General features: G+C 26.5%; 1 protein-coding gene across 1 annotated transcript in view; it reads right to left on the reverse strand.

The window, feature by feature from the left end:
• The window catches only part of LOC132920369 (uncharacterized), a 202,870-nt gene that overhangs the window by 104,743 nt on the left and 80,669 nt on the right, over window positions 1–17,458 (reverse strand).

Consider the following 17,458-nt stretch of genomic DNA (forward strand, 5'->3'; position numbering starts at 1 on the left):
CTTAGTTTTTCTCCCGCACCATCCGTTCTGTATAATACGCCTCTGAAACTTCACCGTTCACACTGAGATATTTATTTAATATTATTATACAAAAAATGTAATCCACGTGATTTATAACGATATTTCGAATATTCAATACGTTTATTATAATTATAGTTCCATCGACGCCGTCATCCAATTTCGACGAGCATTTTATTTGAATAGATGGAAAAGTGGAAAACACAGTGTATGTTGTGGTCACGCGGTAAATCACAAGTATTTGAACCGGCCGATGGATGGTGGCGGTGCGTGTCAGTGACTTGGGCAGAACAGGACAGTATAATATAGTCATTGTATATATATATATATATATATATATAATAATTTATATATATATAGAAGTGGTTAACGGCTCTTCTAATCACTCGTTGTTCGCCATACCATTCGCGACATAATAATAATAAAATAATAATGTGACGTGTACTATTCCGCAATAATTTTTGAAATTGATGATACGCGTTTCTGATTGTTTTAAATCCCCAACGGAAATTAAAATAATGACGTATAAAACGTTCCGGTACACACCCCTTGTATTTATTAATCACAACAGCGGTCAACAATATTATTTGTTATTATAGAGGTACATAAAATATCACAGAAATAATATAATTTAGAGTTAGACGGTTGATCGAAAATCACGGTATGCCTGATATATTCATTATAGTTTTCTAAACGCCATTCGACCATAAAATTTTTGTTCTAGACCACGATCATTGTGTATAACAACTTTACACTAACGAGAAGGGTGTTGTACACTTTCTTGGATTTGTTAGTTTTGCTGTTTATCATGCAGGACAATTTTTAGACCATCCTTCGCAACACTAACGATGCATTTATTATCATGATATGATAGTTTTCGAATTCGCCATCATATTATCCGATTGAAGTAGGAATATTTTCAATGTTCGAGGCTCCAAATATTTAAAAAAAAAACCTTTAGTTTTTGGTTTCTACTTCATTGTCAATTGTTATTTTATACATGATATTATTATGGTCAAATGGAAACGTGTAGATTTAAAGTTACGATCCTAAACCGTAGCACAGTAGGTACACCATAACACGTGTATAATTATATATCTGTCGTGATTTATGTTATATATTATTATATTCTGTTAATATTACGATTTAGTTATTTTCGAAAAGTATACAGTGACTTCGTGTCTTCATGGTAAATTTTTTTAACATCGGCGTTGTTATATCATTATCTATTATTATTGTCATTAGTAGAAAGCTTCGCTAATTTTGTTTTAGTATTACGGACACGCCGTAGAAGTGCAGCGGTTGATGACGCGTTAGATGCGGATTTGTATGAACAAAATATTAGCAAAACGATCGATAATGTCATCAGCTACCACAGCAAACGTGTTTGTTTTTTCAATATTATTTTGTTCGTTTTACGTACACGCGCTTGCAGTCCAGTCGGGAAATTACTGCAATACAGGTAACTAACTCGACGTTTTATTGGCTACGGTTTATCGAAGCCTCACGTAAAACAACATGTTGTATTATAAAGGTTTAAAAATCGACATGAACAATAATCATTATAAAAACAACATAAAATTTTATTTACTAAAATTACTCGATGAATATTGTTGTATTATGTTAAGTTATAACAACTCATCCAAATACAATGATGATTTTTTTGTGAAATCGTCGCCTTTCCTACGTTTGAGTAAATAATACATAATAATAATAATACAATTTCACATATTATACTGTGTAACCCAACGGTATAGTATATATAATATGCATCTACTGACTATTGCGAGATATAAATACTGATATAGATTAAATTGTACATATATATTAAGTACCTACTAAACTGTACCATATAATAGTGATAATTTCCTGTAGAAAAAGGATTTTGAAATGTTACGTGGCATTTAAATATCAAAAATATTAAAATGTCAAAAATAAAAAAAAAATACTGTAATAAATATGTTAAACAATAAACGAACTTCTCGCTTGGCGGACACAACTCGTAAAAGATATTACTTTCATAATATTTTAAGCATAAATTATTTTCACTTGAATGGAGTAATTATTTATTTATGTTATTTATTTTTTTATGTTATGTTTATGTTTGCGTAGAATAATTTTTAAATATCTTTTTAAGAAAATTAAAAACTTCTAAGTTATAGCTAATTATGTATATTAATATAATTTTGTATTTTAAAATTTCTAGAATAAAATAAATTGATTCATTATAGATAACCAATATCTAATATTGTATTATAATAAGTCTATTAATAGAAGTAACCGTAATACAAAAAGAAATAACAACACACAATTTACAATTACAAATTGTATGAGTATTAAATTTAATATTGTACAAGTATAAATTTGTTCCAATTTAGTGTTAGAAATAGGCACTACCTTATTAAAAATATGTGAGTTGAAATGAATAGCTATTTTTTAATTGATTAAACATAGATAATAGGAATAATATATAATATTCGTTTTATTTAAATGCTATGACTGATATTAATTAAGGATTTAGTACTTACTGTTAAATTTAATAATTTCCAAATATTTTTAACTTTTAAAATTCCATAATTCATCTTATATTATAGTTATTCAAAATAAAACGTATTCTTTAATTTTAAATAACTGGTCTTATAGAAAATTACACATATTTTATATTTAAAAAAATATATATTCATTATTTATTCATTATTGCAGCATATGTTGTTGAGGTACACTTTTAATATACAAGGATGCGTTGTAAATTCTTCGTATTTTTTTCTTATATAATGTAATATTAAAACGCATTTGTATTCCCATTAAATAAAATCCATTGTAAAATAAAACATTTGTCAAACATAGAATAAAATATAAACAATGATTAAAATCGTTTGTATAAATAAGTTTTCATATTCATCATTAGGTTTTCATCGAATAATTTTTATTAGGCGCCAATAATTAATGTGTAGTATAAACATAATAAGGGATTACACCTAAGTAAAAAATTATTAGAACATGAAAAAAGCGTAAAAAGATTATAGTTAAATTCGTCTGTGTTTGATTAGAAAGGTTGACCTATATGTAGCGTAGTACCTACAAAAAATGACAGCATTAAAAAAGAGTTATAAAACCCAAAGGAATTTATGACCATACCAGTTTTATAACAAAACCCTGATCATTTTTGATGAACCGAGCACTTCACTTAAAATTATTGTGAAGTTTCTATGAATGAGATGATTTATTATTGTTTTCAAATTTAAAATAATAACACAATACTAGATTTCGTCGGGGTACGCGAAGCAAGACAAGTAGCCCAGCACTCTATACAATATTTGTATTTCTATCAGTAACTACTTATATTATATATATTGCCTTACTTTCAATGAAAATACACTTTTCAGACATTGCTCATGAATCCGCGCTCATTTACATAAAAAGGCACTTTGCAATCTATAGGTTAAAAACATAATAATACTAAATATTTTAGTTAGTAAAATATTCGAATAAAAATGTATAAAGCTTGCTTTGAGACAAAAATATAGATGATAATATTAGGATATTATAATGCCATAACATTTCAGAAGTGTCATGTGAACAGATTTTGTCGAGGCATTTTCTAAAAACGACAGTGCTCTTTTAACCACAAGAAATTAATTACTTTTATTATTGCGGTACATATATAATGTAATATTATATTATTTATATTATTTAGGTTATATTGTTTGTTATACTGCGCATCTTTAAAATATTCTTGGCGCAGTTTAGTGTTATGCAATTTGAAAAATTGTCATGTATTTTAGCAAATACGTTGTATAATAAAAACGATTGGAAAATAAAAACTGGCCGTTTGTCAGATGAACTCGTACTGTGATTTAGTATTTATTTTTTATTTATGACAGCTGTCACAGCTGTCATTTATAGTTTAAGTAATATGTTCGTATTTATTGGTTGTATAACATAATATATACCTACATATTATGCGTATATCTATATCCTATACGTATATCTAGCATAGGTACCCAACATCTATTTCCTATAGTTTGAAAACATTATAGGATTCTAATAGTTGCAATTAACTTTAAAAAAGAATCTGAACGTTAAAAATAATATATAAAACTACATATTTCTTATATAATAGGTATCTAAAATTAATATACTTGGCTTTTACAATTTTTAATCAGAAAAACACTCGTGTAATGTATATTTATTTTTTATACATATTTGTATATTTTATATAAACTCTATAAATTACATAATTGTTAAAAATTATTTCCACAAATTTTAGTTTAGTCATAGAAGATATTATTGTTAATCTTGATGTCGTTCAATATTTGATATCTGTTTTTAGAGATTTAAAATTACGCGATATACATCATAATATTCTGAAAAATTGCTTTAAATACTTTATAATTATATTATGTTATTTGAACCATCAAAAAACTAGTTACATTAATAAATAAAATATATTTTAGAACGTCTAATAAAACTATTTTATATTAAAAGTGAAAATGTTGTTACTGTTGTTCAAAATATTGTTGTGAGTTAATTATAATATAGTATTTTAATTTTACAACTAGTTGAATTGATATGGATTAGTGATTAAAATACGTTAAAGGTAACTTTCAAAACAAATCAGATATAATATGTAGGATTGTAGGTATGAGTTTTTCTCGCTAAGCACAAGCCTACAAAATAATATATCGTTTAAACTCAACTATACACGAATTGCACAGTATATTCCAATCGAATTTTATGGGTTTCCCCGTTATATCTAATGTTGTCGAATCTCAAATCATTTATAGTAAATAATAACTTGTGTATTTCGAAGACCCCTGCTTTGAGGGGCAGCAGAAATTGTTTCGTCCACGGTCCACTCGAGTTATATACAGTCGTTTAATAAGTACTTAACCACGTTAAAGCTCTCCGGGGGAATGCCCGATGGTGGCCATATCTTTTGAGTTGCCGTGAAATTCGAAACCCCTCAGCATTATTTTTCCATTTAGATGACCTAAAATATAGTATCTGACACCCCTGGGAAAAAAACTAGCCGTTTATAATTGCGTTTCTGTACACGTAAATAATGTATATATATGATAACGATACTGGATAAATACATATTTACGCATTATATTATATATTTTAAAAATGTATTAAATTCAAAGGATATCTTTCATTATGTTACTATGAAAGTAAAATCCCTATGTATATATAATCACAGCTGATAGCGTTTTTAATTGCTTTTGATTGCGTTAACAGATACGATTTCGTTTTAAATTCTTAATTGATGTGTCTTTATTTTATGGCCATTGTGAAAATAAATGTGAATAATTTTAGGTTTTAAGTCGAGGGTAGTGTATATAGTGATTAAAAAAAGAAAATTTTTGTTAGTGTACAAACAGCAGCAGCAGTGAGTATAATTTTGTAAGAAATTGCGGATTCTATAAAATGTATCTACAGACTACAAGTGAAATAAAAAATATATATGTACCTACGTATACTTTAAGTTCTTTATTTATTTTGCAGTTGGCTGATGTATAGTTAACGTTTTACTTTCATAAAACGTTTTTATATTTTATTTTAAAAATTCTATAAATAATTCACTGTTTGCTCATAAAACCGAAGAGCCTAAATTTGTTTAACTTAACAAAATAGTCACCCTGTACTAAGTATATGTATTACGTACAATATTTGTAATATGTATTCACCCTTCGCTCTATACGGTGTATTATCACACTGTGCGTTTTTCCGGCTGACGTTTAATGTTATGTAGTTCAGTTGGAAACTTAAACGATTATTTTAATATGCGTTTCGCATAGTTCCGAACAAATTTGTTCATGAAACTCTATATCGAGATCTCATAATACAGAGAGAATTATCGTATACATAGCGTGTTATTTCTTTACCAACTTTACTCAGCTGACTGTCGCGTTTAATTGTTCACTCATTTAGTTATTTATATTTATAACAGTGAAATGTTGAAGGTTATTCTTTTAATTTAAATTATATGTTTTATCGCAAAACGTGTTACTGAACAATTGTGTAAAATGTGTCTTGGTTATCATATTGATAATATTATATTATATAATAAATATAATACCGAAATAACTATATTTTTCACGATCATCGAAAACAAATGTATCATTTAATTTTTGCTAGTTTGGCAAAATATACTACAGCAACATATTTAATTTATTTATTCAACATAAATAGTGTTTAGTATTTAATTTACATATTATTACTGGTTTGCAGTAGTTATTTTGTAATTTATATTTTATATTATATTTTTATCCATTTATCCAAATTAATTACATTCTTACATTGTATATTTTGGTCGATATTATTTAATTATTTTTGTATTTGTGTTTATACGCTTTTAAATTACACGAAATGCTGTAATATTCGTTTTTATTACATTAAAAATGTAGTTATAATACTGAAATTAAAGTAAAAAAAATAAAATAGGTAAATTTTTCCATTGTTATAGAGTTTTTTGTATTAAACGTCAATATAATTAGATTCTATTAAAATGAAAGTATAAATACAGTAAAGTATAAATCATTTATCTTTATCATGTTGTAAGTTATAACATTAGTTTTATAGCATTAAAATATATTTTAGAAACTATTAACCTAGATTAAAAATTAAAAAACAAAAACTATAGACACTTTGAACTTAACATAAGTAATTATTTTTATAATATAATGTAATATGTAGAATGTAGATATTCTAAAACTACGAATACGTTTACGTATTTTGTATGTATATACATTATATATACACTACAAATGTATATTTTATCATTTTTTTTATTTATAGAAATACTTTATTTTTATTCTGATAAGTAAATTATCCATGAAGTGTAATTTAATATTATGGAAATAGAATAAATTCGCCGTTTACATTTTTGAAATACCACTATAAATACACAAGCGAATAAAAGTGTATCACTCAACTGCATTAGTTGGTTTATTATTTTTACTTTAACTATTAAGATATTTAACGGAAAAAAACATTTTTGTGATTTAAAATTAATCAATTGAACACTTCAATATTATAAAATTAAAAAAGTAGTTTTTGGTACGTATATCATTTAAAAAATAATTGATTGGTGTAATTAATTTAATTCCTAGTTAATTTTATTTATATGGTTTCATAAAATAATTTACACAATTTTATTTTCCTATGAACTAAAACCTATCAAACAAATAAATAGTTTTGTGGAAGTCCATTTTGTACACAGGATAAATAAAACTTGCGTCTTTTTATTACAGACTTATAGTAAACAATTGATTTAACGCAAACATTTATTCTTCCTATTTTCAAAAAGAGATCTAGGTAATGAAAATATTTTATAATTTTTATTAATTGAAAATACGCCCAAGAAATAAGTAGGTCAGTTTTGAAGTGTTTCATTGCAGTAGTCTTTTATTATTCTAAAGGAATTATAGAAGGAGGAAACCTTATTGAGAATTTAAATTATACCAGCTAAACGTCTAAGGTCTAATAACGCTATAGCATTAAATAAGAAGTATTAAATTTCTCAATTTCTGCAGCAAATAAAAACATTTATCGAATAAACCGACCATCTGTATGGTTTATTATGGAATAACGTAGACCGTATTACCATTACCGATAAATATATAAATTTATCTTCATACGCGTGTACGTAATGGGGTATTATACCGGTGAATTAATTCATCTTGTTTGTAAGCGGATCAACGTTCATTAGACGATAATATAAATTATATTTAAGATTAATATATTTACCTAATTTAATATCGAATTGAAATACTTAAATACAAACTTATTAAAGAAAATAACGCTTTTCCAAATGGTTTCTATAAGTGAATAAAACGACCATTAAGGATTTACTCGGACATTATTGCAGTTTAACTGTTTGGGTAAAGCTGGTAGTACCTATATATATAAATAGTTTTAAATAAATCAAAGGTGATAGAGGCGTATACGAATGAGGTAAATATGCTGGAAAATCAATTTTACAGGATAAATAAATCACGTTTGTTTAAAACAACAAAAATCAACATGGAATGTCCCAGAAGGGTTGAATACTAGAGGTAGTCGTTGAATCGATATTTTCGCATGCGGTTGCACGCAAGTCGAAAATGTAGGTACCTATAATTTGGTTTACAAAAGTTTATGTACGTGCTTTGCAATACGTTAGGTTACTGAAATTCCAAGGGCTCTCGGTTATGTTTTATGGTCTTGTATACAACGATTTCTATCGATTTTTTTTTCGATTAAAGATAATATATATAAAACCGCACAACATAACCAGTTTTAATTCATATATTATACAAGAGATCAAGTGACATTCAAGTGTTTAATTTTTTATCTTATGACAACACACTATTATACATGTATATAATCATTGTGATGTGATTGGTAAATATGTTTTGATGTAACACTAATCCCAAATCCGAAAAGCGTAAAAAAATTAACATCTACTTTATCAATAAATCCGTAATGAAGTAATAATACACTATTTGCTTATAGCTTTGTTCTATACATATAACATATTATTAATACACATAATGTGTTATATGTGTAACTATGGTTCCTTTAAATCTAATAACTAATAAGTATTTGAGTTGTAGTAGTGATTTGTGAGTAGGTGGTGACCTCATATTTGTAACAGAACAAAACTTAATTGAATAAATAGGTGCAACTATAGGTAGGTAGCACAAAGTCCTCGTATTATTACATTGTATTTTGAGTTTTTCTATCTTCTAAATTATGTAAAATGATTTGGATATTATTTAACCTAACCTCAATTAGGTTTTGATTAATATTATATTTTTTAATAGATACTTATAAAATATAAATATATACATTTTTCATAAATGCATTTTTTTAGTTTTAAAAATTTCCAAAAATACGTGCAAAATTGTCAGTAAATATTTGATATTATTAATAATATGTTATTTAAATGAATTATTAAAAAAAAAACGTTTATTTGAAATCATATTTGTATTGTATTATCATAAACATATTAAGTTTATAAAACTATTACGTTTACATAGGTACGCTGTATGAAATAAACAAGACAAAAGTAAATTACATGACAGTATTGAAGTTAATAAAAAAAAATAAAAAAAATACGTACTTATATCTTATAGTATTTTTGCAAAATAATTATATGGTATTAAATTTGTAGGTCGATATGATGCAGAATAGTTTTTTACTTAATAATATTAAAATTCGATTAAATTTTAGTCAGGATTTTTTAAGTAAGAATAGTTGTATCGTTGAAAATATCTTGTACAGGAACTTAGCTTTTATCGAACCCTAAAACCCGTCTCATAAAAGAATTGCACCGTCACTACATATCTGGAATTTTTTTTCGTTCTTCTCTCAGGAAACCGTATGAGGGAGAACAGTTTTTGTTCCCATCGGAGATGAATCGATGTGCTACAACGGCCATACTTGACCCACAAATCTTTCAACAACTCCTTTCTTTCTCGCTGTGCCTATTTCCCGCGCCACACGATATGTCCGAAATGTGTTTCCGATAAACGTATCACCTCCTTCTCTATCTAACCATTACCCACTGTCGACACAACATCCCTTTCAAATGTACCATAGGGTCATTTTTATTACTCCAAAAACTATTCACACCACAAAGGCTATATATACTATATTGTGCCTGAAAGATTTTACTATCTATAAGAACTTTTTAACGTTATGGCTTCAAACTTTTTTTCAGACAAACGTAAATCACATTTTACAATTTTTTTTATACATTTGATACATATTGTATAAGGTAGCAAAAAAATCTAACCTACAAAATATTACCATAATATTACTCTTTGTTTATACTCATTCAACTTTTAACTTTTTACAAAGTATAACATTGTTTTAAAAATTTCTATTTATCTATAAATACATAAATATTTCATAAAAAAAAAAAAAATAAGTTGATATAAGTACAAAGTTTAAACCACTTACATTCTAAGCAGGTATGTTATTTCAAAAAAACACTTTCAATTATTATAAATGTTTAAGAAGTTTTATACAAATAGTTTATTAAACTGAAAATGAATAAATTAAAATGGTAGCTGAAAATAGATTAGTTTATTTTTATTTATGATATATTTTTTAAGGATGTAAGTACTTAGAGATTTTGTGGTTCCTATATTTTAAGAATTATTATTTTTACAAACATTTATAAGAAGTAAAGTTTGATTTATTTTTTAAGAAACAAATAGTCAAATTTATATTAATTAACATAATTTTACTCTTAATTAAGTGTAAGCCTCTAGCTATTAGGTACTATAAATGTATTTAAATTTAATTGACAGCTGGTCATCCAAGTTCCGAATCAAAATAAATCCAAAGAAATTTGTAGAATATATAGTACCTATAGGTATAATATAGTTTACGTTAAATATATTACAACCCCGTCTGAAATTATAGAAATTCCAATAACAAGATTTTTGGAAGTTAAATATAACTCGGTATCAAAAAAAGCGGCTTTAGGTTTTAGGTTGATGATCGTAATAAATAAAAAAGACAAATCCTCAACAACTGATCACATTCGTCAAATAATAAAATCAAAACTTTCAATTCATACAAAACTCGTTATGCACAAATCTCTTCCAAATCATGTATCCTGTATAGGTACATTATTTGATTTTAATTTATTGTTGAGCAAAGCCATCTCCAAATTGTACTATTCAAGCGTTCCAATCTATAACTACTATAAACGAAAATTGACGGTTATCCACTATCCAAGATAAGTTATTTTGTGTAAACACTAACATAGTTTATGAATAGATTTAACATAAATTAGAAATAGTAAGTATAATAGTATAGTATCTTTAGAAAAAATTAACTTATTCTTCTTACGAGAAATTTGTAAAAGATATTTCGCTTTTTTAAGTTATAGTTTAAACTTAGTATTTCAATATTCATGTACAAAATATATAGTAAGATAAATCAAAATTATTTTCAGTGTTTGAAATATATAAATGCAATTAAATTTAATATTCTTTATTAATTTTAGAAGATATTTCAAAATTGAAAATTATAAAAATTGATTGCTTAAAAATTACTTTCTTTAAAATTTCGTTGTTATTTTAAACATTTCGTGACTTATCGGGACCATACAATTATAATTATAATATAGATTATAGGTAATCTTAATATTTTATTCTTTAATATAAAAAAAATTGAATTTGAAATATACATAAGTGCTAATTTTTAATAACAATGAAGTAGATACTTTGTTATACATCATTTCAACTTGATACAGTAGATTTCCACATCCTAATGTTTAAATAAGGGCAAAAATGTTAAAAACCGTGGAATAAAGCTAAGATATTTTGTAATACTATAACTGCAATGGGTTAAATATTAAAATCTGTATTGATTATTTCAATACTGCTATACTAGTTCTATACATAAATAGAATCTATTTATAATTTACGATACATAAAATCAACACATTAAAAAAAAAATAATTGTTAAACTAAATATGCGTGTATACATATTTTGTTTGCAGTAACTTTTTAATGCGATCCTTCATATAGTTCATAATATTCAGTTACTATTGACTTAATGAAGGATTTATATGTATAGTAAAATAAGACATTTAATCGAAGTTGAATTTGTTTTATCAGACGAGATAATAGAGCTTCCATATATTTACCATAATCGTTTGGAAAAGTTCAATGACTGCAAAACACACATAATTATGTACATAATCTTTGCTGTAAAATCACTAAACGAAAATTAAACATAACGTGTTTTTCTTTGGACAAATTGCGATAAAATATATTTATTTCGATTAAAAAATCAGTATGATGATAAAATATTTATAATACTTATATATTTAAAGCTGTTTCGCCGCTACCGAATATCTCGTTACTGTTAAGAATGTCTTCTATTTTTCAATATAAATTATGGTCCGCGGGCTAACGAGATATTACAAGTAGAAGATACAAATTGATTTTGGAAATAGGGCTTTTTTTTAACAATATTAAACATCTAAGATAGACGTGCCACCCCATAAAATATACAGTGTTTCATTTTTTTGATTATAGCGTATACTAGTATCTCGTTTTGAGATAATAGTAAATATTTTTTTCTCTCGTTCGATTTACATTTTCCTAAACCATTCTGCGCGTACAATTATGATGATAACACACAATGCATTTAAATTGCAAACTACATCACAATAATAATACTGTTATAAAATATTGTTCTTATAAAATGATTTGCATGCGCGATGTGAACGATGCGAAAACTTTTCTATGCCGAGTTCTGTGAGTGATGCTCAGCAAAGAATTTGGAACCGGAAGCCGTTTTGACAACGCGTATATTATATTTATTTCGAATGAAATACTCGAATTCACAACGGTAGTATTATGTGTGATATATGTATATAGTTTGTATCAAAATATATAGCCTATATAATATATATACACGAGCGAGTGTAGGATTCGCCAGATAATATTATTTCTTCATAACGCTACAGTGTACAATTATTGTGGGAATAATACATTATTGTAGAAATAATAATATAGGCACTACACCTTTACATAGCTATTATGATTATGGGTGGTATTTTCGGCCATGTCATTCTTACATTAGGGGAGTATAATATGTTGAACAACCCCCAGGGTGTTTTAATGTCATAGGAGAAGGTCAAAATGACCTCTGGACCACGCACGCGACTAAAGTTTACTGAAAACTTTGTGTATTCGCCCGTATAAATTATTAAATTACACAATGATGTATACAAAGCAAACATTACCCAAATAGTCCAGCCAAAACGTATCTAAGTATATTATAATATATTGTTATATTGCTATTCAATTAAATGATATATATATATTATAATAATCAAAGCATGTTCACGCAATATTTCATAATAAACAACCGTAGACGCTTCCCTTTGATTTAATCATACAACAGAATAATAACCTATTCTCTTATATCATGTGGATAAAGAAAATATTTATTGAAATTTATCGCTTTTTTCAAGAAATTCCCACAGTCATTTTTGAAAGGGAAAATTGTTTGTGTGTTTATAACTATTCCTTTTAATTATTATGATTACTCTTCTTTTATATATTAGTATATTACTATTATTAACGAAGGAATGATTTCTATGTTCATGCCTTTGTATATAAACGTAATACAATTTGCGCACCACACCCACGCACTCTTGTTGTTTGCCTCAATACATTGCATGTGAATACGCTGTCCAAAGCTTAGAGTTGAAAATTGAAGCTTTTTTTGACTACTTATACACGGAAAGAAAAAACACACATTTTTTGTGAAATCAATACATTTATATAAGCTTAAATAATTAAATAATTCGAAAATTTAAAATATCTTTAGTTAGCACAAAAATAGCCAAAATATTATAAAATTATAAATAGTATATGTTTAGAAAATTCTTACATAAATATTCAGTGAAAATTTCAGTCACTTTGGTTAATCATTTTTTAATAATAATAAAATAAACAATTTTGGTTTTGTAGAATACGGGTTTTACATTTTTTTCCTGGTATTTTAAGAAGTACTAGCAATCTTTTACTTTTAACACCATAAAATACCAACCTGGTACAATTTTCTACCAGAAACCTCAATAAAAGTTGAAGTAGCATATTGGCTGCTATTCTGCTAAAGGCTATATTATGATAGACAATAACCCAAGTAACAATTTTCAATGATAAAGGTTGATTAATATTTAGTTTAGATTTAAAAATAAATATTATGTTTATAATGTTATAATAAAATATATTATTATTTAAAAAATAATATTTTAGATATAATATTTATTTTTATTTAATTAACATTGAAAATTAAATATTAATATCCAATTTTTAAAAAATATTAAATCAATATTTAATATAAAGTATTTATAAATAATATTAATTATTCGTTTAATATATATTTAAAATAAATCTTTAATAAATAATTAATGTTTATTATTATATTAATAATTTAATATAATTATGTATTAATATATTTATAGATATATAAGGGGTATGGTCAAATGATCGAATATTAAAATAAGTGCTTGCAGTGGCTCGCACACTTTATTATTATGTTGGTGTAAAAATACTAATATAATGGGTGCAATAGTTATATAATATGGAATTATTGATGTGTACTAACTGACTATACTGAGTAGTAGTATTAGTTAATATAAATTAATAATGTGAGTATGTGACAAACATATTATTATTGGTACTGCAGCGGACTGAATTTATCGATATGAAAAATTGATACGAATTTATAATCAGGAATTTTTCCGTTTTATTTAATAATACTACGGAAAACTGCTTAAAGTGGAATTTTTGGTTAGTCCCATGTTATTCCGCAGTTTTCACTGTACAAGTATTCGAGTACCTTAAAAATACTTATTTGGTAGTAGTTATTATAAATGCACATATTATATACGATGATATACCTATGGACTCTATAATTTATAATTCCTACTAGCTGTAAAGTAGCTGGCTGCTACTATATATATATATACAATATACTCATTACTCAATGCTAATAGCTAATAAATAACAAATAGTTTTTAGCTATTATAGCTATTAATAGCCATGAATTAATATGAATTTTCTAGGTTTGCTCTCTGTAAAAAAAGTGATTTGCATGATTAGCTAATAATAAGTTATGTTTTGCGACGTACGTGGTATATACTGTATACATCGTACGTCTGAAATATTACAGACATTATAGTATTATTCGTAATAATATATTGTTTTACGTATATTAATTTTAATTTAAAAATACCACAATGTCCACAACTGCAATCAGGGCCGTCGTTAAGGGTAGGCAGCGCTGGCATGTGCCTAGGGCCTCGCGCTTGTAGGGGCCTCGCAATTCGCACTTCATAACAAAATATTATTCATAATAATACATTTTTTAGCTTTGAATTTTATTATTTTTTTAATGCAATGATTATAATATGTATAATGTATATTTGTAATTTGTATGATGAAAAATATTATGCTGTCGGGTTTTAATTTATATTGGGTATTGTAGTGTATTTAATTTTAATGCAGTACCCATCTAAATCATTATATTTTTTAGTTTATTATTATCGTTGTAGACGTCTTGTGGCCTACCGCTCACCCTCCTTCCAGTGCCACTTCAAGATAACATAATAATATTATCGCTAACCAGTACGGCAATACGCCGTGCTGTATGCACATAGATATTAATTGCTATTAGCTATAGAATAGCTTTATATATATTTTTTATATTTGTTTATTATGGTATAATATAAATTATTTTTTTTATACATACATGAAAGAAGATGTCCTAAATGACTTACCATAATCAACTTTGAGTAATCATTTGTTGGATTTAATTCTACAGAGATATTATAATATTATAATAGGTATAATTACACATTTTTGGTCATATAGACGTAGGTAAATAGTCAGAGGGCTATGCTCCTTAAATGTTAAACGCTATTCACGCTTTTGATTTCCATAGTATTATTACTATTATTGATAGGAAATTTTATTGGTTTTATCCTACAATAAATTAAAGGGCCGCACATTTCGTAATTTAGATATTGCCTAAGGCCTTGCAAATCGTAACGACGGCCCTGACTGCAATCGCAAAAGTATACGACTAAGTACAATGCGGAGTGCAGACGCCTGACGGATAATATAATATATTATTATTATTATTATTATTATTTACGAATTACGAGGCATTCTGATTCTGATAATCATCAAAATCATTTCGCTCGCTATAAATAAATTGTGTACATGTTAAAACTAATGTGAAATCCCGACACCATCGATATCATATTTATTATTAATAGCATAATATTACAAGAGCCAGATATTCTCGCAATACGGGTTTGAGACTGTCACACTGATGTCTGATAGTCCGACGTCTACGGTCTAGTATAAGCCACTATAGAGCTGTTAAGGTAAGTACTATATTCTTTAATAATAGGCAGTATTAATTAAGTGTTCCATACTTTCCACTGGATATTTTATTTGTACAATTTATAAAATTCCCATTTTACCTACGTCGCGTAAACTTTTACAAATTTAAATGCCTAATATTTTAGTGTTGCAATAAATAATCACTACAATCTTTATTTATGTATTTTGAAGTTTTAAAGTCAGTTAAGTTAGGTTAACACAAAAAAAATTGAAATAATTTGTAGGTGCATTTTTTTTACCTGAACAACTAAGTATTGGGAAATTGTTAGTTTAGTCTTAATGATTTATTTAAGTACCCAAGTATTGATTGTATATACCTAGAATATTTTACATTTTATTAGTATTTTAAATTTGTTAACTTATACTTTGGCTCAGTTTTTGTCATGTGTCTGTAAATAAAATGTCCCTAAGTAAATCTACCAAACGTAGAAAATGTTTAAAAGGATCTGAAGAGCTAAATTTGGCAATAGAAAGTAATGATTTTAATACTAACTATTGTTCTGTGGTTTGTCAGTCAGCTAGTACATCCTTAGAACATGAATTAATTCATGATGTTGGGAATATAAGTAATGCTATTACTGAAGGTAACCATAGCAATGATTATGATTCTAATTTAATGGTTGATAATAATATTCTGATTCCAAATTTTTCATCAGACTCAGATAATTACTCTAGTGATCATGATAATAGTGAAAGTATTTTAACTAATATTAAAAATTGGGCTGTTCAACACAACATTTCACATTTAGCATTATCTAATTTGTTAAAAGTATTAAAAACTAACCATAACTGTTTTCACTATTTTCCAAACGATTCTAGAACATTATTAAAAACAAATGTAAGTAAACAACCCTTACAAATTCAAGCCATAAACCCTGGTACTTTTTATTATTTTGGAGTAGTCAATGGTATTAAATCTTGTATTGGTAAAAATAATTTTCCTGATGATACTATTAAGTTACACTTAGGAATTGATGGCTTGCCTTTGACAAAGTCTACTAATAGTCAATTTTGGCCTATACTTTGTTGTATAAGAAATTTTAATTCTACTCAACCCTGTGTCTTTTTGGTAGGTCTTTATTGGGGCCACGAAAAGCCTCTAGAAAGCAATATTTATTTATCAGAATTGGTTACAGAATTAATTAATTTATGTACTCATGGTATTGATCTTTCATTAGGTAAAAAAAAAGTTGTTGTTGAAGCCATTTGCTGTGATGCTCCAGCAAAAAGTTACATTTTAAACATTAAAGGGCACACAGGTTTTTCTTCGTGCACTAGATGTAAAATTGTCGGAGTGTTTTTAGAGAGAAGGGTTTGTTTCCCAGATGTATTAAATGTTAAACGCACTCACAATGAATTTCTTGATAGATATGATGAAGATTATCAAACATCTGATTCTATTTCTATTCTATCAAAAGTTCCTGGTATAAACATGGTGCATAGTTTTCCACTCGATTACATGCATTTGGTTTGTTTGGGAGTTGTCAAAAAAAGTATTTTGT

Source organism: Rhopalosiphum padi, chromosome 1 (genome assembly GCF_020882245.1).
Source record: "Rhopalosiphum padi isolate XX-2018 chromosome 1, ASM2088224v1, whole genome shotgun sequence".
Lineage (NCBI taxonomy): Eukaryota > Metazoa > Arthropoda > Insecta > Hemiptera > Aphididae > Rhopalosiphum > Rhopalosiphum padi.